The following is a 24,686-nucleotide window of genomic DNA, read 5'->3' on the forward strand; positions in this document are numbered from 1 at the left end:
TGTGCAGTCTCTGGCCAAGCCCATTCCCCCATACCTGGGCAAGCCTCTGGGCGAAGTACTCTAGCGTGGTGCTTCTGCATGGGGTGTTTTCGGGCCACCACGAAAACTGGGGTTTGCAGTATAGGCGGTAGGAACCAGAGCTCCGTACTGAAAAGACTAGCACCAGGGGCCATCCGGTATCCGGGTCATCCAGGAGCTTCTCACGCCTCCCGCGCAGAACCCTGGAGATCCCGCGAGATCCCAAGATCCCGTGAGATTGGGCTGCCTCAGGGAAGAGTGGTTGGGTCCACAGTGGCTCAGGCCTGTTTCTGCCTTGCTCGGAGCTGCCCCCCATACTCAGCACGTCTCAAAACGTGTCTTTCTGATGCCTGTTCGCAACTCTGACTTTTCTGTTTGAAGTCTGAAACTGGCCCCCTTACCCGGAGAACACGGAGAGTGAAGAAACAAGCAGAGCTCCCCATATTGGTAAGTGGCAGTTGAATAAGCAAGATGTTAAGTAGCAGAAATTCAACTGAGTAAAAGTTAAAGATCTAATTGGTTTTATTAAATGATTCATGAATTGGTCAGTAACCTGTGAAATAGAGGGGCACTCTGAGGTGTTTATAAGAAGTAAGTTTTTATAGAAGGAGGGCGGGGCAAGAAAGTTATTAACAAAAGAAAAGGATTGTTTCCTGCTGTGTGGCTTTCCCTTGGGGGTAAAAGCTGATTATGAGCTAATCTGCGGAAGACTTTGCAGAATACCTCATCTTTTTTTGGGGCATGGAGAGGGCCCAAGTGGCAGACTCATTGGCGCCGATGGAAAAATTCCTGACTGACTGCGTAAGACTGCTTTTCTGGAGGGGACTTTGAAACTGCAGTTAGATGAGGTATCAAGCCCCAGTTTGGGAACTTGGTCCAAGTGACACCATTTTGGGGCCTGTGTTTTTGTTGTTTGTTTGTTTGTCTGTTTTAAACAAAGGGAGCTCACATACGAGGCGTGTCTTGGTGGCTGCAAAATGAGTAAATCTCTGCACCCACACGCTAGAATCTTGAGTTTATATATAAAGAGGCCTCAATGGGGTTCAAATGGTCTCAGTAATACATCACTACCTCAAGGCTGCAGCCTTAAAGTGGCTCGTAGTGTGGGAAAAGTGGGTCCAATGCACCTTCCAAGGATGGGAGTGGGGGGGGGGGGTGGTAAGGAGCCTCTCCAATTATCTGGGTCCAGGTTGCTGGTCAACTGGTGGTCGGGTCCTCTCAACGGCCTTTTGACCAGCTCATAAAATCCCACACAGCCCATTTTAGACCATGTGACTTAATCGGTCAGTAAGGGGTTTTATTAGCATGTGAGTGTCTCATTTGGTGGCTGTCTGGCTGCATCGGAGGCAGATGCCACAGCAACAATAGAGACACATGCACGAGAAGACACAGATTAAGATAATGATTCCCAAAATAAGTACGTTTTTTCCACCAAGAGCCCCATGATCTGAATTACTGATTTATTAAGTCCCCTGAGCTGGGGTCAGACAGTCCATGCCTTCACTTGTGTCCTCGTGTGACTTAAGAAAGATGGCATGTTAGCAGAATGATCCGTTGTGAACACACAGTATTCTGTTTGGATAATGGTGCAGGTGCCTCTTTACGAGATAGTAATAATGCCCCAGACCCGTCCTATTGTGGAGGACAGTTTTTCTCATTAGAGACACTGAAATGTTAGGTATAATTTAAGGTGTGCTGGGTGAATTTACTAAGGACTCTGTATGTGCTGCGATAACCTCTCCGGGCCAGTGAAGGGAACAAAGGCAGTGGCTAAATGACCATACCAGTGGAAAACAGAATGTGCCCGTTTGGCCTTGAGAGAGCGCCTGGCAACTTTTCTTACAGTAGGGCAGATTCTGTCCTATGCTTATGGAAAACCCAGGGTGCAGTGGTCCAACCACCCGTGTTGAAGCCAGGGCTAAAGATTTGTGCCGCACAATTATTGGGTCCCATTGGTGGCTACCCGGTACATACCTGGGCCGTGCTACCAGTCAGCATCAAACCAGTTGCTGTCCTTTAATGCAGCAGAATGACTACATAGTTCCAGTGATATCCACATCACTGGTACAGTTGGGTTGGTTCTGTTTAGATTCTTCTAGTCCCAACACAGGGGTGTGTGAGTGCTCAAATGTCCATAACCAGAGGTAAACAACACGAACCCATCTCAAATCTGAATGTAGCCACCCATGGCTCTGATGATGGTATTTTAGGACCCTTCCAATTAGCTATTTGATTGGTTGCCTGTGTAGCTTGATTAATAGAAAAAAATCACGTCTTCCCTTCTATAAAAATTACATCTGTGGCCCAATCCTTGGATATTAATGTTGCTGCAGGTTTAAGAACTTAACCTAGTTGTGCGTTCCATACATGTTGATGAGAGGAAGCAGCACTGTCAGGCATGAAGAGATGGACTGGGGTTCAGGTATGCCAGACTAGAACCCCTCTTTCAATGATGTATGTTCCATTCTGTGTATAGTGCATTACAGCAGGTGCAACTTGCAGGAGGAAAACAGGATTCCACTGGAGATTGAGTAGTTCCTCCTCACTCAGGTGAACTGTAACTCACCCATTTTGGTGGACACCCCATTGTGAATTCCAATAGATCATGCCTTTCCCAGATGATGGGGCTTAGGTGTTCTCAGCAACATAATACGTTGATCCATAGTGAGAGGGCAATGGCTGTTTCCCTCCCCTTCCATACCTCTGTGGTGTTGCATGCCTTGGCAGGAGTTCCCATCTGGCATATGGGACAACATGCCCAACTTGCTTCTTATTGGAAAATATTAAAGCTTGGGAGAGTATTTCAGTCCACTAGGCCAACCAAGGTGGTTTTACTTGTTAGTAATTTAACCTGTGTTAATATTCTATTTTTCCTTTCTACCAACACTGCTAACTTGCGGATTATAGGGGAGGTGGAACCTCCATTCAATGTCATGTTCTTTTGCAGTCTTGCACGTAGTGACCTTTGAAATGTGACCCCTGACGACTGTCTATTCAATAAGGGTATCCGTACGTGGTAGTCAGCTTTTCTAATTGCCTAATGGTGGCAGCCCAGTTTGCTTGGCAACAAGGAAGTTTGGGTTAGGCCACACTGAGAGTCCACACAGACTAAGGCATATTTAAAACTTTCACTCAGAGAGAGGGAGCCAATGTAATCAATTTGCCAAGGACTCAGTGGTTGAGAACTATGGTGCATGGTCCCCAACTCCTTTGGCAGTTGCTTTGGATATTGCTTAGAATACACACGACATATTGTCACTTCATTAATCAAGTCACTGCATCTCAAAGACAATCTGGCATCCTTGGCAATGTACCATCCCACCCAGATACTACAGTAGCAACCCTTTCTAAGCACCCAGTTGGCTCTATCTACCGAATTGTTGGTTGCCTGGGCTTGTACCTGGGGAAGATCATCAGCTTCCTGAGTCTCAGTGGTGGCAGCACCTTATGAGCCAGAACAGAGAAAATAGCAAGAACTGCTTCAGGCTCTTGCAAGTGAACCCAAATATCATTCTACATATTCTGGCTTATTCATGACCATCCTGACCATAGGGTTAATCCCTTTAGAACAGTCCAATGTCATTGCAAAAGGTTCATGGCAGGACTCCTTAATGATCATAAGCCAAAGTGCTAACTTCAGTACACTGGCTGCTGTGATTCGTTCCTGTTTCCATCCAGGTGGTGTCAGTATTGGGCTGAATAGTGACCACGGTCCAGGTTGGTGGATTGCCCCAACTGGACCCATCTCAGTATTCAGTTCCTATACTCTCTCAGTATTTAGTTACTTCTCATTTTTAAATAGATACTGCACCATGCAACTCAATATATTATATAATGACAAAAATAATTACAATAATAGAACTACAAGCCTTGTTATTTGTGATTATGAAAACACAGATATTACATGTTTGTTTTCAATGTCAGTCATTAAAATACCAAAAATTGGGGATGTCATTAAATTCAAAAAAGATTTAGATTTAAATTACACATTGAGATATTAACAAGCATGTAACATTTTCTATCTGAAGCCTAAACTCTTCCATGTTCTCAATTTAATCTACTTTCTGCCTTCAAAAGAACTTGAGAAATAAATGATAATGAATTTACTTTTATCCTTCATGAATACTTTAATGTGGGGTTGACTTATGAGCAGGAAGATATGCGTTCTACCCTATCATGAATCTCAATCAGTAAAATACTCTGAGAATAAATAGCTTTCCCAGTGAAGCAAATTAATTTCTCCAGGACAGCAGGTAATTTAGTTAATCATCTTTTCTACCTTTGTATATAATACCCTGCTCTCCTGAAACAGTTACATTTGCCTTGCAGGAGGAAATTGCTCAACTCCAGAAACCTTTGCTTATTTGACTTACTTTACACTTATATCCTGGGCTATTTTGTTTCGCAATTTTCCCATCCTAAAAAACAAATATGTATGCCAGTATGTTTTCAACCTCTCTAAATACTTTTGGCTCAAAACACCTTAGCAATTATCAGGATGAATCCATTATTGTACTACTATAAATATACAGATACTTTATTTTCAAACTGAATAAGCTATATATTACACTTAGCTGTCAAATTTCCATTTCAGGAGACTCAATAGGGAGACCAGGAGATGTCATTAATGTAATTTAAAGTAAAGACTAAAAACAAAAATTAGTATGAAATACTCTCCTGCCATTGATTTAACAGAAAAGACTTTAAGAGCAAATGAGCAGTAAAAATATGTCGTAACAACAGGCATAAATTGTTCTTTGTTTTATTTAACCCAGCACTACGACCTACCAGTTTATGAAGTACGGTTATACTCTCGACACCACAGTTTGATGTCACTGATTAAATAATATGGCTGTTAACACCTAAAGCAGTGGTAGCTTAAGCAACACTATAATAAAAAGATTACTATGAGCACATTACATTAGGTAGGCAGTACAATAAAATTTTCTAAGGGTCTCTAAATATTGTAATTTGGAGGAAAATATAAATGATGGTCCATTAATTTCTATATATTTTCTGCTTTATGCAACAGGAATAAAACAAAAGTATCACATAAATAAGTACTTGTGGCAGTAATACATTGAAAAGTATATTGTGAAAAATTTTCATTTTTTCACTAAGAAGATTTTATTTTTAAACTCAGTGGTCTATGCACTTAAATTGCATAGGAATGTAGGGAAATAGAAGAGATAAATAAATAGAAGGAACTGATTCAAAAATAAAACTTGAAGGCTGCATACAAATCACAATGCGTTTCAGAATGTGACATTTATTGTAAATGGCACTGAAACATTAAGAGTTCTGTTGTAAAATTATTATTTTATCTTCCAATTAAACAGGAGCATTCATCAGAGGTTTAAACAAAGTAGTTCACAGAAAAGAAGTATTTCTGTCAGACCAGACAGGGATTAAGGATTTCTCAGTTCTACATCCATCTCTGAAAGGATTCTACCCTCCAACTTGCATTTCATTATCTACAAAATGGCAAACAGCATGACCTATAATTTTATTAACATTGGAAGGGGACGGGCATGCTTCCATTCCTGGCTGTAATCCCATAGTAATCTCTATGCTATCCTAAAATATAAACCTCTGTGTGACTTTACACTTCCCTCTGCCTTTTACATATTAAATCAAAGGCCAGGTCTTGCTTTGTTCCAAAGCATAGTTTTTATCTTATGTTACCTCAAAAGCACAGTATGAAACAGGGTGAGGGTATAGGCGGTATGGTATGTGTGGTGTGGGTGAATAGGAGTGACAGAAGGAAAAGTTAGAGGCGGGGGAGGAGGGAGAGATCTGCAAGTGACTTCTCATGCCAGTTGTAAAAGACTCGATTCATCCAGGACAACTGGGAATCATAGATACCTCCCAGAATTGTCTGTTCAAAGGAAGGTTGTCTGGGACATATATCACTGGGATCCCATCCTTTCAGTGTTCTTGTTAGGAGGGATGAGAGACGTTAACTCACTTCCCAACTACACTTGTCTATGGTTTCAGTAAAGAATCTGTGGCAGAAAGCAGAAAAATGTATACCGTGCACTTGCGTTGGCATGCTGAAAACAGGTTGGCCTTGAGGTGAGATGCAGAAAAAGAAAGGATCTGTTACAGAGAGCTCTATCTTTTTAGAAGTCTATATAAATGAAGATAGATAACATCATCATTATGCTGGTGCACCCTCCCCCACCCTTTATTAAAATATGCCTCACACACAATTTATGTTATATCATGAAATCTGACTTTAAGTTGAAAGGATTCTTACCATCCACACTTAAAACGGCCCCTGGGTTTTTCTCTGTGCATGAGAGGAAGAGAAAGAGGTGACTGAGAACAGTGGGAAATGTTACACTTAAAGAAGTCTTCTGATATAAATAAAAACCTTAAGAAGGAGATTTAGGAATTTCTGGAATTCCTAAGAGACAAAGGAGAGGACATGCTTTGTTTTTTGGTAAAAGTACATGACAAACATTCCATTTACTTTTTAATTAATTATCCCTTTGACTTATGCAAATGCTCCAAAAACTGTTTATAAAAAAGCATACTATCATAGTTCTAAACAAATATATTGCAGATAATGGTGAGAAGTACATCTTTATGAAAAGTCTTTATATTTGATAATGCAAGTCCACCAACTTTTTCCTCTTTCAAAATATCTTTTCTGTTTCCGGCCATTACATTTTAATGTACAATTTGTACTTAGTTTGTCATTCACACACACTGCTGTAATTAACTTAAATCAGTATCGTATTAAATCTATAGATCAATTTTGGGAAGATCAGCTTAAAGTATTAGGTTCTCTATTCATGTATATATGGAATATTGAATTTACTTAATTTTTTAAAGTTTTCTTTGAATATCATTGCATATTTATCTATGTGGAGATCTTGCATATGCTTTGTTGCATGTAATGAGAGTTGTGTGATTTTTAGACTCACACAAAATTTATTGGAAAGTACAGAGAACTTCCTTATCCCCACCGCCCTCACACATGCACATACAATCTCAGTATCAATATCCCATACCACAGTGGTGCTTTTGTTATGAATGATGAAACTACACTGATACATCATTAACACCCAATGCCCAGAGTTTACATCAGAGCTCACTCTTTGTGCTGTATATTCCCTAGATTTTGAAAAATAGATGATGGGCTATATCCATCAGTAAAGTATGATACAGAATGGTTTTGTTGCCCTAAAACCCCTCTATTCTCAGGGCAGCTGGGTGGCCCAGCTGGTTAAGGGTCTGACTCTTAGTTTGGTCTCAGGTCAGGATCTCATGGTTTGTGAGTTTGAGCCCCACATGGGGCTCTGCGCTGACAGTGCACAGCCTGGTTGGGATTCTGTCTCTCCATGTCTCTCTGCCCCCCCCCCCACGCCTACCCCCCACCACTTGCTCTCTCTGTCTCTCTTTCAAAATAAATACATAAGCTTAATTTTTAAGTCCTCTATTATCCACCTATTCCTTCCTTCCTTTCCCAAACCCTGTCTACCACTGATCTTTTTACTATCCCTATGGTTTGACTTTTCCAGTATGTCACATAGTTAGAATCATACAGTATGTGACCTTTTCAGTTTGGTTGCTTTCACTCAGTAGTAAACATTTAAGATTCCTCCATGTTTTTCCATGACTTGACACTACATTTCTTTTTACTTACTGCTGAATAATATTCCATTGTCTGGATGTACCATAGTTTATCCATTCACCTGCAGCTTGGTTGCTTCTAAGTTTTGGCAGTTACGAACAAAACTAGTATAAACATCCAAGTTTGATTTATCATCTAACATCAATTCAACTTTGCAATAAAGTAAACCTTGCCATCCATTATATGTGTTCTACTTATGTGTTGATGAATTCAATTTAATCTTGCTTAACATATTTGAATTTGTATTTATGCCAGTGATTTGGTATTTTTTTTTTCTTGCATGGTCTTTGCAAGGTTATGGTACTAATAATATACCAGCTTCATAGTTTCCTTTCTTGTACTGTATTTGTAAAGTTTAAATACTATTGACATGTTAGCCACATAGAATATCTTGGAAATATTCCCTTTTTTTTCTATTCTCTGAGAGTCTCTATGAAATTGGCATTGATGCTTCTTTAAAATATTTTAAGAATTCTCTAGTCAACCTTTTTTGGCAAGGTTGTAGATTAAACCTTGATTAAAGTATTGCATAAATATAGAACTGTTTATACTTCTAACTCCTATTGAATTAATTTGAAAGTCTATGTTTCTCAAGAAATTCATTTATTTCATATAATTTAAAACATTTATTGGCATAAAATTTTCCTCTGATATCTTAATATCTAACTGATAGAATCCATTTATTTTCATTCTGGTGAACTATAAATTGTAGCTTTTATTTAGTTTTTGATCAGTCTTTCTAGAGATATGGGCATTTTATTAACTTTTCAAAAAACCAGCTTTTAGTTTTGTTGGGTTACTCTTTTATATGACCAATTTCTAACTCATTGCTTTTGTTATCACCTTTATTATATCCTTTTTAAAATTTTTTTTTAATATTTATTTTTGAGAGACAGAGACAGAGCACAAGCGAGGAAGGGGCAGAGAGAGAGGGAGACACAGAATCTGAAGCAGGCTCCAGGCTCTGAGCTCTCAGCACAGAGCCGGACACAGAGCTCAAACCCATCAACCATGAGATCATGACCTGAGCTGAAGTCAGACACTTAACCGACTGAGCCACCCAGGCACCCCTATTATATCCTTTTTGATGTAGGATATTGATTTTTACCCTCTTTTTCTGTTTTTCTTTTTTAAAGTTTATTTATTTGGAGGGAGGGAGGGAGAGAGAGAGAGAGAGAGAGAGAGCGCGAGCGCGCGCAAGAGAGGAGAGGAGGAGAGACAGGATCCAGAGCAGGCTCTGTAACATCAGCGCAGAGCCTAATGCTGGGCTTGAACTCACGAACTGTGACATCATGATCTGAGCCGAGATCAGGAGTCCAATGCTTAACTGACTGAGCCACCCAGGCACCCCCTGCCTCTCTTTATTTCTAATAAATGCATTTCAACTGTAAATTTTCCTATAACAATTGCTTTTAGCACTGCCACAAAATTTTTATCATATTTTCATTATATATCAAGTCTAATTATTTTCAAATTTATATTTAATCTTTTATTATTTGCGTATAAGTCAATTCCATAACTTCTAAATATGTAGATGTTTTAGTTATGTTATTGCTAGGTTTGAGTTTAATTCTGTGCTGGGACACCACATTCTAAAATAAATTATTATTTAAAAAATTTTTGACACTTGATTTATGGCCTATTGTGGTTTAAATTTGGGCTATGTGTATCCTATTTTGGTGAATGCTCCCTGTGAATTAGACAATAAAATATTCTGCTGTTGCACATATAATGCTTTATATATGAAAATAAAGTACAACTTGTCAATCATATTGTCCAATCCATTATCTACTTACTGATACTGTGATCTTTTTATAATTTACTGATTTTATTTTTAAAATCTGCAGTATAATTAAGAATTTGTTATAATCATCACAATTTATGAATACAGTAAATAAAACATAGTTTTTAAAATATAAACGATCATTTTTTATCTCTAGTAGCATATCTTGCCTAACATTTTATTTTAGGCGATATTGGTATAGCTATGCTAGCATTTGTGAGTGTATGTGTGTGCACACATGTGTATGTTAGCATGAGATATCTTTTTGTCATTCTTTTGCTTTAAGTGCTGTATATCTTTAAAAATACATAGTTCATAAACAGTTAATAGTTGTGGTATACTTTTGTAGTGTAGTTACATTATGCAGTTGTTGGGTGACAATTTAGTGTCTAATATTTCTAATTGGAATATTTCTTTGATTGACATTTAAAGGTACACATACTTTTGAGATTAAGTCTGCCACCATACTCTTTGTTTGCTATTTTTCCATCTGTTCTTTGTTCTTTCTCTTTACCTTCTTTTAGATGAATCAAATGCTTATTATTATCCTGTGTATCCCTTTATGAATATTGTGATTATAATTTTAATCACTTTTTAAGCAGATTCAACTAAAAAGAGTAATGACCATTTGATTAAAAAATAGGCAGAGGTATTTCCTATCCTTAATAGCCACATGTGAAGAGTGGTTATCTTGTTTGAATGCTCAGATATAAAATGTTTTCATCATCAGAGCTGAAACTAATTCATACACTTGCCTTGAGTGACACCAAGCCTAATAACAAATTTTAATTTTTTCAAACTATAAAACACTTACTGAAATTGACCATTGCCAAGTCATTAAAAAAAAAAAATGGGCAGAAGACCTGAATGGACATTTTTCCAAAGAAATGGAACAGTGGCTAACAGACACAGGAAAAGATGCTCAACATCACTAATCATTAGGGAAATGCAAATCAAAAGTACAATGAGATATGTCACATCTGTCAGAATGGCTAGAATCAAAAAGACACTAGTAAGTGTTGATGAGGATATGAAGTAAAAGGAATCTTCAGACACTATTGGTAGGAATGCAAATTAATACAACTGTGGAAAACAATATGGAAGTTTCTCAAAAAATTAGAAATAGAATACCATATGATCCAGTAATTCAACCAATGAGTATTTGCCCCTTTCCCAAAAAAGAAAATAAAAATACTAATTTGAAAAGATATATGCACCCCTATGTTTATTGCAGCATTATTTACAATAGCCGAGATGTGGAAGCAACCCAAGTATCCATCAATAGATTAATGAATACAAAAGATGTGGTGTGTTTATATGTATATATTTACATACACACATACACACACCAGAATATTACTCAGCCATAAAAAAAAAAAAAAGAAGTCTTGTCATTTGCAACAACATAGATAGACCTAGAGGGTATGTTAAGTGAGATAAGTCAGAGAGAGAAACACAAATGCCATATAATTTCACTCGTATGTGAAATTTGAGAAACAAAACAAAGGAACAAACAATAAAAAGGGACAAATGGTTTAACAAACTCTTAAGTACAGAGAATAAACTTGTGGTTTCCAGAGGGGAGGTGGTTGGGGAGTTGGATGAAATAGATAAATGGGATCAAGAATACAATTATTGTGATGAGCACTGAGAAGTGTATAAAGCTATTGAATCATTATAATTATACCTAAGCTAATATAATGCTTTATGTTAATTATATGTAAATAGAAATAATTTTTAATCATTTTTAAAAATTTACTGTAATGATTATATATCTTTGAGTTGTTACAGTGCATCCAAAATGAATATTTTTATATTTTAAGAATAAGAAGGACCTAAGACACTTTTAAGGAAAACAACTCTTAAATTCCATTTGTTTCTAGAAAGACATTTATGTACACAGATGCATATATAATATGCAGAGATGCATAGATCTTTAGTATACAAATATGACTTGGGGGTAAGCAGATCTCCAGGGAAAGTTCATACTCAGTCATTTCTAACTCTTTTCTCTGGGATCTTGGCTTTTCAACTCATAACCACTTCCAAAGTCTAAACTTCAATCTCAGTCTTTCCAGTTTACTTAGAATGATAGAAACACCAAGCTGCTACTTCCCAGAAAGTCTCTATTCTCTCCACTTACTGTATTGGCCTTCCTTTCTCTGCAGTCTTTTGGCTGACTTGATTGCTCTTTGCAATGAGGAGAGTGGCTTTTTATGAGGTACTGAGGGTTATTTTTTACTGACTTTTTCTCAGGATTTGGGTAACATCAGCTACTGTCTCATGTTCGGAAACAGATTTGTCAGTCTCTTTACATGCCTTCCTGACTTCCCCTTCAGTACCCAGCACAGCGCGTAGCACACATACTTCCTCAATAAATATTAGTTTAAAGAAACATTGTACAAGCCACTTTAATAATACAACCTCTTAAAACTACATGGAAATGAGAACCATGAAAAATTCTAAATCTATGAGTACTTTTGAGAATTACCTGAAATGTGGAGTGAATTCTTTTAAATGAATAACAGTTAAAAGCCTTAACTGTTGTATAAACTACCCACTGTAGAGGACTGACTATAGGATAGATGAGTAAAATAATAATTATGATGTATTACAGTAAATGCATTTATAGATCAAAGAATCATCTGCGAACAGGGAAGATGAGCATTTGAATCATAATGGAGAGTTTGAGAAGGCTTCCCTGAGGTCAAACTTTGCCTAAAACCTGAAAGCAAATTAATTATCCAGGTAAAGAATAAGGAAAAGGTCATTACAGACAAGAGGAATGGCACAAGTTAAGGCCCAAAGGTACGAGAGTAAATCTAAAACATAAGAAAGGGGCATGCAAATGTAACTAAATGCTTGGGGCATAATTGATTCCATTAAATATTAGTCAAATAAAGAAATGATAGAATTATAAATCCTTGACATTTGTTAATCCCGTAGTAATTAGCCCCTCCATATGAATAGCCTGAAGAATGGTTCTGATAAATTATGAAAGATATCAGGATATAGAGGAAGATGGAGTTATTGAGTGGAACTCTCACCCACATTAGCTCATGTGATAGAGAAAGACTTCTATGTCTTCTACAACATATTCACTTCTGCTGCTCTTGGGGACAGTGTGCTTCATTGATCAATCATGTTTCTGCTCACCGCAGAAAGTATTTTCTTATGTAATAGATATTCTAGATACAAGCCCAACACTGCTTTGGACCGTAGGTATGGTCATATCTCCAGATTTATTAGTGTTACAAGTGGTTTAAGGTACAAATTCCTCTTTACCTTTTTGAAGTAGAAGTGTTAATATGTTTTATAAAAATACAATGTAAACTAAAGAGTTTTCCCCTGCAGAACATTTTTTTTTTGATTGAAGAATAAGAATATATTATGGTCATACTGCTGCCAAATGGTAAGCACTCATTGTATTGTCCTTAAATATATGACAATGAACCTCAGGTGAGTTGTCGAAAATATCATCATTTGTCAGGCAAAAATCTTACATTTTGCCTCTAGAAAAAGTTCTTGTTCATTTAAATGTATTAAATATAATGTATAAAAATTCTCAGACCCTCATTAAGAGTATCAGACTTCTGAACATCAAGTTTACTTAATACTTCATTGTATTTTGAGTGTACTTGGTACAGTCTACAAGATGGACTGTTACAAATCAAGAAAAGAACATTTTTAACATTTTTATTTATTTATTTTGAGAGAAAGAGTGCAACTGGAGTAGGAGCAGAGGGAGAGGGAACCCCAAGCAGGATCCACAGAACCCAATGCAGGGCTCCAACCCACAAACCATGAGATCATGACCTGAGCCTAAACTGGACGCTTAAACTGACTAAGCCACCCAGATACCCTGAAAAGAACATTATTTTTTTTTAAAGAAATACATAAGACCTAAAGAAGGAAATAGCTTTTCAGTTGTTAAGAGCAGCACATAAGAACTTAAAGACCTGGAATAAGAAACCTAGTAACTGTCAGCTTAAACTTGTGATTCAAAACTAGCATTAAAGAATTAGGATTGCCTTATAAGTACAACACAGGGTGTCTAAGGAATAATAAAAGGAATAAGTTTAATTGCCAATATGTTACAAATGGGTTTCATTTTACTACTTTAAAAGTGTTGCCCTATTTTAACATCCTTTTCTAATTAAAAGACACGTTTTAAGAGCTTAATTGTTAATACCACTTCACCCTTTTATTTTAAATTATTGATATGCTTGGGCCTGAGAATACATTTCTCAGGGCACATGCTGCCCCAAATGAATTCAATGGCTAATTTTCTAGGATAAAGACTACTATACAGATCTATAAAAATCAAAGAAGTGGAACACTGCAGACTTTAAACTGTCACCAGTTGTTCAAACTCAGACTATGCTTCATGAAGGCAAATAGGTGTTAAGCCACACATACTGGAGCCTTTTGTAAATGGCCCAGTGATATTTTGTTAAATTTATAAATTACTATAAATTACTTTGATATTGATATCAAGGTATCAATGTGGTTACAGCTATACTTAAGAGAAAATCAGAGATCCTTGGAAGAAAGAGTCTTTAAGATGATTCCTTTATTCTTTTCAGGAAATATACATTTTATTTTAAAAAAAGCTTACCTTTTCTAATGAAACATGTAACTCATTTAAATCAGGACTTGCATCTTTTCAAATACTGCATGTTACTAATATATAGTGACTGTGAAATAATTAAAACAATAAAGATGTTAATTATTATCAAAAGAGTGAAAACAAAATAGATGGTACCTTTATTTTTTAAATCTTTTAAAATAACATTTTCTTCTTCCTATAATTGGATGTTATAGAATTAAGTCAGCAAAATTAATCAAGCACCATACAAGCCTTTTAGCATCATAGCTCCTAAATTCATAATAAAACCTCTATGACTAATATATCTTCATTGTATGTAATTTTGATGTTTCTAAAATAATGCCTTTATTCCACACTTTTTTTTGCTAAAAATTATTTTTGTTCTAAAACTCTTGAAGTCAGTATTCATCAAAGTGTGCAGTGTCCGAAGGCAGAGAAGCAGTCCAATCATGTGAACCTGAAAAATTGAGAAGAAAACTGATTTTCTCTGCTCTTCTTGCAATACTGACTTTTTTTAGCAAAGTGAAACAATAATAAAGAATTTGAGCTTCCAGAGTAAAGCTTAATAACTAACAATAAAAATGTTTTAAAATGGATATTTAATAAATTACAGAATGGCAAATAAAAGAAATGTGACAGCTTTTTGGAATTTTCAATTGAACTTTGTGTCTCTCTCCTGCAAATAATATAAAAAAGCACTCCTATAAACTATCAAGTAGTTGTTCAGGCAGTGAAGTATTTTCAGAGCATATCTAATGAAAGTAGAAATGAAAAGCAATGGAAATCATTTGAAGTGTCACTTCGAAAAACTTACTTTAGATATAGTTTGCTTTTATTTTTTTTCTTCTAAAAGAAAGGTATTGAAAAAGAAATCTATGTTCATTCACCTTGATGTGTGAATAAAATAAACAACCAACTTAATTTTAGATGGTGAATTGGTTAAGATTTTATATCTGTTGAAGGGTTTCATATGTAGTGGTTTAAGGAGAAACAGTACCTAACTCTGTTTATTATGTGTAATTCTTATTAATTATAATAACCAACATGTAGTTAAAAAAACAAACAAACAAAAACTAATTTGGTGCAGACCCTGCTAGATATTTTCTTGAATTCTCTTCTTGGGCTCCATAAAAACTCCATAAAATGACTCCTACTAATTATCCTCCTGGTATTGATGAGAAAACAAAACCTGAGAGAATGTGAGGAGCTTTTCCAATATCAAAGAGCTCAGAGCTGCTGGACTGGAATCTGAACCCAGGTCTGTCAGCTTCCAGAATCTCGTTCTTATTTTTATGCCATATATTTTCTGTCAGTTTTGAAAATGATTTCTGATAACCCTCACTTTTAAGCAGAGAAACTTTGTTAGAAGTTAGTGTTGTAATAGCATCCACCACAGAATTGTTTGTGACTTGATTAAAATATATTTTCACCACCCATATTGACACCTTTCAGGAAGAGGAGAAAACCGATATATGTTTAGAATATAAACTTTACAATGGCTTAGTTATGTAGTATGTTACTTAAGTAATTTTCATAGTCAAAACCATGTATCCCATTTCCTACCAAATAATATAGGGGTCACAAGTGTTAAACAATTTCCCATTTTTTTAAATGTTCAATCATTTTTGAGAGAGACAGAGCACTAGTGAGGGAGGGGCAGAGAGAGAGAGAGGGAGGCACGGAATCTGAAGCAGGCTCCAGGCTCCGAGCTGTCAGCACAGAGCCTGATGCGGGGCTTGAACTCACGAACTGTGAGATCATGACCTGAGCCAAAGTCGGACGCTTAACCAACTGAACCACCCAGGTGCCTCAAATAATTTCCCATTTTTAATAACTGTTTTTACACAGTTTCAGGAGTGGTAAAAATAATTTCCTTATACTCTTCACTTTAAAATTTTGTCATTTTTAGTGTCTGTATGCATATATTATGCATACATCGTTTTTATACCATTTCTTATCAACATTTTACCGATGAGTGTTAGCATCCATTTACCTGAAACTATTATTAATATCATGTTTGCTAAATGGAAGTTTTTAAAAATCCTCGTCGTTCTTTCATTCCCGCACATTAAGTGGAATTCAAATCTAAATGCATAACATTCCTTCTCCCTCTTTATATTTTTATTTAAGTATGAATACTTGCATTCTCATTTTATTTATTGGGTTATAATTTGTAGATATTATTAATGCATCAGTCTGTGTTCCTTGGAGTCAGAAAAGCATAAGTTACACAAAAAGGTGGAGGGGGAGTCTAGGAACAAGGCTACAGAGGGCTTATTGAGCCAGTTGAGGCATAACCCTGAACAGCAGGCTATGGGAATCTCCCAGTGTCTGGAGATCAGGCTGGTAGCAAATAGTTTGTGTTGCTGATGTGCTTAATAGTGTTTTGCTGGCTATCATTTGGGATCTAAAATTCATGGAAACCTTGCTTGCTGACGGTTTAGGGCAATTTTAAGGTAAAAATTTGAGTTTTTCTTTTATTTATTTTTATTAAAAATTTTTTTATGCTTATTTATTTCTGAGAGAGAGAGAGAGGGAGAGAGAGTGGGAGAGGGGCAGAGAGAGAGAGGGAGAGAGAGTCCGAAGCAGGCTCCAAGCTTTGAGCTATCAGCTCAGAGACTGACCCAGGGCATGAACCCATGGACCGCAAGATCATGACCTGAACTGATGTCAAGTGCTTAACCGACTGAGCACCCAGGCATTCCTCTTTTCTGTTTGTTTGTTTGTTTAAGTTTATTTATTTACTTAGAGCACAAGCAGGGGAGGGGCAGAGAAGTAGAGGAAGAGAGAGTGAATCCCAAGCAGGTTCTGCACTGTCAGCACAGATCCCAATGCGGGCTCAGACTCATGAAATGTGAGATCGTGACCTGAGCCAAAGTCGGAAGCTTAACCCAATGAGCCACCCATGCACCCCCCAAATTTGAGAGTTTTAAATGTCACTAAATAATTTGCAGCAGGAATCAGACCAGTTTAATTCTATATCATCTAAGTAGATAAGGAATATGATTTGAATTAAACCAGTTGATATATATGAAAACCTTAAAAAAAATTTTTTTAATGTTTATTCACCCGTGAGAGACAGAGAGAGACAGAGCACGAGCAGGGGAGGGACAGAGAGAGAGGGGGATACAGAATCTGAAGCAGGCTCCAGGCTCTAAGCTGTCAGCGCAGAGCCCGATGCGGGGCTTGAACTCATGGACCATGAGATTATGACCTGAGCTGAAGTCGAACGCTTAACTGACTGAGTCACCCAGGCGCCCCAGTACATATGAAAATCTTAAACGTGGCCTGACATAAGATAAGCACAGAATAATGTAAGTATCTGTTGTTGCTGCTGTTAATGGTGATGTCATTGCTACAGCAAGGACCATTTCCAGATGTAGCCAGAGCTCTGAGATTGCTGAAAATTTGATCCAAATCATGCTCTTCTGCATCGTGTAACTACACCACCATTGGAATTCTCTACTGCCTTAGGCTTCTCTGTTTGCAGATACAAAGTTCCTAAATATTGAAGTTTAAATACTTGGAGGAATCAAATATTAGGCATTTCTGATAACCTTCTATCCATCTCTTCAAAAATACATCCCACCTTCATTCTGTCTTGATCTTACATGACACCAGAAATATATCTGCTGGTACTGCCATAGCCCCCAAAAAGCACATGTGACAACAAAACGTGAGAGAAATCACCATCCAGAAAAATTGCTTGGCCAAAAAGGAGCATGAAATATTATGTGTACAAGCATTTTCTGTGTGATTGATTTGGATGTACAAAGTAAGTAAAATTTCAGGTAGAGATGAATTTAATGGGCTAGCAGATCGCTCTGTTTAATTTAATAATGTGGGCAACTGATGAAAGCACTTTTCAGTTGTTGATTCATTGATATAAATATGGGCCTATACCTGGCAATCAGTGAAATGGGAAGCATTCACTCACTGATGGGGATGATGGGAGAGGAAACTTTGAATACTAATTCTGTTCTTGCTTTCAGGAATGTTTCCTCCCACCTTCGATTCTCTTCCTGGAAAATTATGTCTTTCCTCAAACATCAGTCAAACATGGACACATGAAACTTTTCCTGACTTTCGTGACTACAGTGCCTTTTAAATTTACTTAAAGTGTAACCCATGATAGGTTATTTTAATAGGATAGTTAGCAGTGAGATCATGGAAGTTAGTTAATTTGAAGGATGCTCTGTTTCCTCATTGTAAAAAAGAGGGGTGATGTTATACATATCTCACAAGCCTGTTCTTAGGGTTTAAAGAGAGTATGTATTGAAACAGTGAGAAGCATCAGAATGGTAGGAGTTATTTCCATGTAGCTAGACCATGTTTATTTTCTCATATATATAAAGAATATTCAAAGCCCATGTAACCAAAATGCAGTAATTTTGTTATATCTACTCCTACATTCTCAGCTACAGCTATTAAAATTAGCAGTGTTTCTCTGTGTTTCATCTATTTATGTATCAGGGAATGCACTTGACAATGGAAATGCAGTGATGAGTGGAAACTTTTACAACTCTGCTTTCAGACAGTTTATAGATGTTGGCCAAGAATTAAGCCAGTAAATAAATAGATAAATAGTAGTTAACTATGTGAAATGTGTGGGAAGAGAAGAAATTTTTCTAAGAAGATAAAAACAATATTTGAAATGACACTTAATAGGCGAGAGAATGGCCCATTCAAGGAGTAGATGCTGCCACTGATGGGGAAGGAGGAAGTCGGGTGAGTAGTAGTGCCAGCAACCAGTGTGGCTGGAGCAGGGAGCAAGGAGTGAAATCATGTCAGATGATGGGATAAAGCCGGAATGGATGGCAGATGCCAGACCGTGCACAGCTTTGCATTTATCAGTATTTTTGTACGTATCCTAACAGCAACAAGACAAAACCCAGAAAATACAAATTCGCAGACCGAATGACGATATTTCATGAAGATAAGGAAGATGTGTTAATTTCTTAGGGTTGATATAACAAAGTACCACAAACTGGGTGTCTTAGAACAACAGAAATGTAGGGGTGCCTGGGTGGCTCAGTCAGTTAAGCGTCTACCTCTTGATTTTCGCTCATGTCATGATATCATGGTTCATGAGATCGAGCCCTGTGTCTGCTCTGCACTGACAGCTAGGAGGAGGAACCTGCTCGGGATTCTCTCTCTCTCTCTCTCTCTCTCTCTCTCTCTCTCTCTCTCTCCCCCTCTCCTGTTCATGCGCACTCTCTCAAAATAAATAAACATTAAACGACACAAAAAAAGAATAACAAATGTATTGTCTCAACAGTTCGGAGGCCAGAAGTCTGAATCAAAATGTAGGAAGGCCCATGCTCCCTTTGAAGATACTAGGGAAGAATCTTTCCAGAACACTTCTTTCCTACCTTTTGGTAGTTCCTTGGCTTGTGCAGTATAACTCCATCCTTCACATGGCATTTTCCCTGTGTGTGTCTACGTTCTGATTTCCTATTTTTATAAAGATACTAGTCATATGGAATTAGGGCCCACCCTAAAAGCTTCGTCTTAACTAATCACATCTGCAGTGATCCAGCTTTCAAATAAGGTCATATTTAAAATACTGGGGGCTAATAATTCAACACAATTTGGAGGAGTTGCAATTCAGTCCATAAAACGATGTATGTTTTAATGGTGCAAAATTGATCATTGGTATCAAATAAAAAATTTACTTCTCATCAATGTGTATTTTGTTGGTTTTACTGTTTACTACTAAACATCACCCTGTGTTTACAGCTTATAGTCCACCATATTTGAGATAATCTGAAAGATTTAAATTTCTTTATTTTATAGTCTAAATAACAGTTGAGATATACTTATGTACACTGTATGAAATTAATGCTAGGGTAACTGCATATTCATTTTTCATAAATTATGTAGGCTTCAATTTAACAGATATGCTAGGATTGTCATTTATATGTTTTCTGTATAAAATCTAAACAACATTTAGATGACACTCAAAACTCATATGTATTCCCCTTACCTTTCATGAGAGAGTAACACTGCCAAAGTGCACAAAATAAAGGACTTGAAAAAAAATACAGAATTCAGGAGGAAGTGAAGCACGAAACATGATTAAAAAATTCTGGAAGAGAGTAGGAAAACAGAATTGGGAGAGCATAAGAAAAGACAGTAGAAATGTGAATGAGGTAGGACCTTAATGTACCCAATGAAAACAACAACAACAAGATAAACAGGGCACAAGGGCATAGAGGTAACTCAGAAGAAAAAAAGAAGGTTAAATCAACAACACAATTAATGTTAGTATAAAATATTGAGTACTTAATACATTTAAATAACAGATAGGCATCTGGGCAGCTGAAAATTAAAGAGTCTTGAATATTAGGTGAAATAAAAAACTTATATGGAACTGGTGAAAATAAAACTTATATGGAACTTCTGGTAGATAAAAATCCTGAAATGTTTCCAAATATAGTGGGGGGGGGGGAATCCCAGAGAATATGAGGGAAAAGACGCATATATAAAAGCAATCTATAAGAGCAGATGATACATAAATAGAATCTCCCAAAAGAAGGAAACTGGAGAGGAAGGATTATTATGTACACACACACACACACGCCGAGTATACCAACATTGTGAGAACTGAAGTGTAGCCTCGATCCTTAGACTGAAAATGACCAAGTGGCTAGAATAATATCCAAAAAGAGAAAGGAGGTATTCTTATACAATTATTTGACTCACTAAAAATGCCAAGGGTAAAATAAAAAATGAAGGCATATATTGAAAAATTACTTAGGCATCCTCTAAGATGCTGCTAAGATTTAATATCATAGAACATTTCAAGCCCTTATAAAAATATAAATATAATTTATGGGAAATATAAATAATGAAGCCTTTCTGCAAGCAAAAACTTGCCAGCAGTGTGAACTGTGATTTTATAACACTATGTAAATATGTCCTATGGCCTTTCAGAGGTGCCAACCAGAATGTTCGGTAAGCAAAGTGTTTGTTACAGTTACACATAGATGTTATGTGCCAATAAAAGTCATGTTGCTGCACAGATTATATTCTCCAGCTTGTCATCCTTTCAGCATATGTCATTTAAAATGTGTGAGTGGTGACATCAGTCATAGAAGTTCACTTTTTTTTTTTTAGATTTGCACCACAAACATGAATTGGACATGCTGAGACATATAGTAGATACAGAAATTAAGGAAACTGAAGAAAAAAATTGAATGACAAAGAAAAAGATCTTTGCATTCCTTAATTTAGGGAGACATTTGAATAGCTGCAACCTTCAGTTTATGTTTACTATATGGAGATAGTCTGGGTACATTGCACTGATTGAAAATAAAAGTTCAGACTCATATTTTGGGAGAACTGTTTTCAAAGTATTGAAGTTTACATTGCTAAAATAGAACGTAAATTGCAATGGAAGTTATACAACCAAATGAATAGATTACTAAAAATAGAACTTACACTGAGTGAATATGCAGTTCTTTCCTATGGATGACAATACATTGTATCCAATCTAATATAGTCCATAAAAATTAAAATTCCTAGCATTGTGTTTTATAAAGGAAAACATTATCTATCCCTTTTAATATGTCACTCTGAAAATGCAGAGTTTAAATAAAAAAAATGAACTTAAACACATGAAATGTAAATTACCGGTTTTCTAATTTATTTGAAGTTTCATTTACATAATACATTTATTTTACATGCATTCTTGTCCAATGTATGATGTCGATTATAAATGATACTTTAAAAGAATTAAATATATTTCTAAAAAATATGTTAAAAATCAATTGCCAATTGAGAAGGACAGAAATGTCCTTAAAGTGCCTTCAAATTAATTCTTCATGGTCACAAGGTGAATTTTCTATTGAAAGAAAAATGATTAAAATTAAAATTTTTTCTAAAAGTTTAGTATTAGAATTTTGGATTTAATCTAATTGTGGTCATTGTCTTTCAATGGAAAAGAGGGGGGAAAACAACTTTTTTTAAAGAAGTATTAATAAGTTCATAGTTTGACCAGTTTTATTCATTAAAAATACTGCCATATATTACACAGTAAAACATAGAAATTCACTTAACCAGAAGTCTCAATAAATCAAAAGATCAAAAATGCTTATAAATATATATTTAAAGGTAAAAACAAAAATTTTAAATCTAAAATATGTTTTGAGAACAGAGAGTAATGTAAATATTATTTGTTACTTAGACTATATGTACCTAAGTCTGACCAGTCTAGTTTATTACAAATAAACTGTCAGGGACCTTGTTTTTTTTAAAAAGTCCGTGTATATCTAGCATATAATAGTTAAAACAGAAGGACATGTATTTTTACCAACCTATAAAAGTTTTGTTCTTGTTGCTTAGTTTGAGATTCTTTTTTTTTTTTACTGTTCAACTAAAAATAACTTATATAAGACATGCCATAAGCAAAATATTGAATATAATATTAATAAATTAATTGAATTTGCATCCAGAACAATACAAATAGGCCATCAGTTATACATACACACACACGCACACACACACATATATTTACAGCTCACACATCTGTATACACACATATACACAGCTCATAGATACATACGTACATGCAACTCACATGAAATTATCATATATTTGACATACTGGAATCTAAGATAATTCATCCATTGAGTAAAAAGATCATTTGAGTGTCAATACACAATACCTCTACTAAATAACGATGCCAAGTGACTAAAGTAAAAACAGCATAACAGTCAAGAGGGTAGGTATAAGGGTTGGAGAGAGGATGAACCTTCAACATTGGATAAATCCATTTGACTATATTCATGAATATAAAGTATTGATAAATATTGTTTAAATGTAAGCAGAGTAGAAGCAGCTGCAGCTTTGATACCTAAAAGAGAATAGGATGTCTCTGTCTCAGTTGCAATGCTAGAGGACGTCTAGCAGAAATTTGGCAGGGAGAGTTGATTGCAGGATTTAAATGTAAAGATATAACATAAAGTGAGGAGTTTAACACCAGGGAAATTAAAAAGATATAGGGAAATTCTCTAAAGAAATTATATATGCTTCAGGGGAGAGCAGATGTTTTTATAGTGTCTGTGGTCATCCAGGGTAAGCATTTATTTATGAAATACCCTGTGTGAGGCAGGTGGCATTAGTTTTCTAGTGAGCACTCTTAAAGTGAAGCTGTTTAGTAAGCACGCAGCTTTCACGGAATAAGTGTCCCAATTATTTTTTTAAAGGTGCCTCAGGGGAATAGACTTATATAGACTGAGGCAGAAGTAACACACCTTACTAATTTAAAATAAATAATACAGTACTCCATTCTTAAATATAAATTGACAACCAAGTTGATAGCTTTCAGTATAAAAAGTGAAAATAGCTAGGTAGATAAGATAAACAACAAATTTTTAAAATCTGGTATAAATGTAGAAAAAATACAATTTAACTTATAGGTGAAAATATATGAAAAAACTTTCTTAGAGATCAAAGTATATATAAGTGGTGAAATATATACTCCTTGGTATAGGGTTATAATATAAGAACTATAGAAATATAGGATTAAAAGGATATTATGAAGAAATAAACAAATGTAGAGTTAATGGAAGTAAAAATTATGATTGACAGGAACACCTGGATGGCTTAGTTGGTTAAGCGTCTGATTTCGTCTCAGGTCATGATCTCACAGTTCGAGGGATTGGGCCCCCATTGGGCTCTGTGCTGACAGTGAGAAGCCTGCTTGAGATTCTCTCTACCTCTCTGTCCCTCCCTTCTTACATGCACGTGCACACTCTGTCTCAGGGAAAAAAAAATATGATTGACAAGGAAACCAAAGATTCAAAAGAATAAGAAACTCTCTACAGGGGCATCTGCGTGGCTCAGTTGGTTGAGCGTCCAACTCTTGATTTCGGTTCAGGTCATGATCACATCATGGGATTAAGCCCGCATTATGTTCCATGGTTTAGGATTCTCTCTCCCTTTGTCTCTCTCCCCCACTCACTCTCTCTCTAAAATAAATTTTTTTTTAATTTAAAAAATAAAAAATTTAAAAAAGAAACTTTAAATTCCCAGTGTGTGGGAATGGATTTAAATTTTTTTTAATGTTTTTTATTTATTTTTGTGAGAGAGTGTGAGTGGGGGAGGAGCAGAGAGAGAGGGAGAGACAGAATCTGAAGCAGGCTCCAGGCTCTGAGCCATCAGCACAGAGCCCGATGCAGGGCTCGAACTCACGAACCGTGAGATCATGACCTGAGCTGAAGTTGGACGCTTACTGACTGAGCCACCCAGGCACCCCCAGAAATGGATATTTAAAGAAAAGGGGTATGGCCAACTAGTCTTTGACAAAGCAGGAAAGAATATCCAATGGAATAAAGATAGTCTCTTCAGCAAGTGGTGCTGGGAAAACTGGACAGCGACATGCAGAAGAATGAACCTGGACCACTTTCTTACACCATAGACAAAAACAAACTCAAAGTGGATGAAGACCTCAATGTAAGACAGGAAGCCATCAAAATCCTCGAGGAGAAAGCAGGCAAAAACCTCTTTGATCTTGCCCGCAGCAACTTCTTAACACTTCTCCAGAGGCAAGGGAAACAAAAGCAAAAATGAACTATTGGGACCTCATCAAACTATTGGGACCTCTGCACAGCAAAGGAAACAATCAGCAG

At 36.3% G+C, this 24,686-nt stretch overlaps 1 long non-coding RNA gene across 1 annotated transcript in view; it reads left to right on the forward strand.

Annotated features, from left to right (window-relative positions):
* Positions 1–276: 276 nt before the first annotated feature.
* LOC122230579 overlaps positions 277–24,686 on the forward strand; it is a 108,285-nt gene continuing 83,875 nt past the window's right edge. Inside the window, exon 1 of the long non-coding RNA XR_006207571.1 lies at positions 277–465. This is a non-coding gene — a long non-coding RNA (uncharacterized LOC122230579). The remainder of the gene's footprint in view (positions 466–24,686) is intronic.

This window comes from Panthera tigris, chromosome C2 (assembly GCF_018350195.1).
Source record: "Panthera tigris isolate Pti1 chromosome C2, P.tigris_Pti1_mat1.1, whole genome shotgun sequence".
Lineage (NCBI taxonomy): Eukaryota > Metazoa > Chordata > Mammalia > Carnivora > Felidae > Panthera > Panthera tigris.